General features: G+C 44.6%; 1 pseudogene; it reads right to left on the reverse strand.

Moving 5' to 3' along the window:
* Positions 1-228: 228 nt before the first annotated feature.
* Positions 229-1,441, reverse strand: LOC123952258 (annotated as a pseudogene).
* Between the last annotated feature and the right edge of the window lie 297 nt (positions 1,442-1,738).

Genomic DNA, 1,738 nt, shown 5'->3' on the forward strand with positions numbered 1-1,738 from the left:
TGTAACACTGCCTGTTCTCTAGCTTGCTTTACTCTGTCTCGCACTCGGTCTGCTCTTCTGCAGATGCCCTCTGCTGCACTGCCCTTCTCACTTCAGTCATTGAATTCCTCAGCTCCAGAATTTGTTTGGTTCTTTTTTTTTTTTTTTAAAAGACACATTTATTCAGCATCACGATCAGACTATTACATTTAGCAATCAACAGCGTGGGTGCAAAAAAAAAATCTACATTAAATCCCTTTGTTGGAATGCTTTACACTTTCCACAGAACAGAAACTAAAATAACCTGTGATACAGTTAGTCACAAATACAGTCCTCGAGTTTTTTTTCCCATACACATGAGTATTGTCTAAAACACATCTTCTTTGTAGCAGCCAGGCCCTGCCACCACTGTGCTTGGCTGAGATCATAAATCTGTTGTAACCTGTAGCTTCCCTGTCCCTTCTCTGGCTCTCCTCTCCTGCTAAGCTTTGTTTCCTGGCAGGAATTAAAACCTTCTGCCACTGCCGTAGCTACTGCTGCTGCTGGAACCACCACAGCCACCTTAGTTTCGTGGTTTGGCGAAGTATTGGCCTCCACCACCATAAGGGCCAGAGCTTCTGCCTCCAAAATTGCCTCCTTTCATGGGTCCAAAATTTGAGGTTTGATTGTTGTAATTGCCAAAATCATTATAGCTTCCGCCACCTCCAAAGTTGCTTCCATCGTTACCAAATCCGTTCTAGCCATCCCCACTGCCACCATATCCACCGCCACCTCAACTGCCACCAAAGCCACCTCGACCACTGAAGTTTCCTCTGCAACCAAAGTTGTCACCAAAACCACCTCCACGACCACCACCAAAGTTTCCAGAACCGCTTCGACCTCTTTGGCTGGGTGAAGCACTAGCCATCTCTTGCTTAGAGAGCGCTTTCCTTACTTCACAGTTGTGGCCATTCACAGTATGGGATTTTTGAATGACAGTCTTGTCTACAGAATCATGGTCATCAAATGTTACAAAAGCAAAACCCCTCTTTTTGCCACTGCCTCGGTCAGTCATGATCTCAATCACTTCGAGTTTCCCATACTGTTTGAAATAATCTCTTAGATGATGTTCTTCAGTGTCTTCTTTAATGCCACCAACAAAAATCTTTTTCACAGTTAAGTGGGCACCAGGTCTTTGAGAATCTTCTCTTGAGACGGCCCTCTTTGGTTCCACAACTCTTCCATCCACCTTGTGTGGCCTTGCATCCATGGCTGCATCCGCCTCCTCCACAACGGCATATGGGACAAACCCAAAGCCTCTGGAGCGCTTGGTGTTTGGATCTCTCCTGACCACACAGTCCGTAAGTGTTCCCCACTGCTCAAAACGGCTCCTCAGACTCTCATCGGTTGTTTCAAAGCTCAGACCTCCGACGAAGCTCTTCCGCAGCTGTTCAGGCTCTTTGGGAGACTCTGACTTAGACATGACGGCGGCGGGAGGGGAGACTTTAACGATGCTTACTCGGCAGCGTCCACGGGCAGAAAGGAGTAATCTAACGAACGTATCTCTGTTTGGTTCTTTTTTTATGATTTCTATCTCTTTGTTAAATTTCTTGTTTTATTCATGTATTGTTTCCTGATGTTGTCTGTTTCCTGAATTATCTGTTTCTTTGTAGCTTGAGTTTCCTCAAAAAAAAAAATCTTTAATTCACTAACCACTAGATCAGAAAATTCTGTGCCTTTTGATTATTATCTTTGGTGATGACATGCTTTCATGATTCTT

The sequence above is a fragment of the Meles meles genome, chromosome 10 (genome assembly GCF_922984935.1).
Source record: "Meles meles chromosome 10, mMelMel3.1 paternal haplotype, whole genome shotgun sequence".
NCBI classification, from domain to species: Eukaryota; Metazoa; Chordata; class Mammalia; order Carnivora; family Mustelidae; genus Meles; species Meles meles.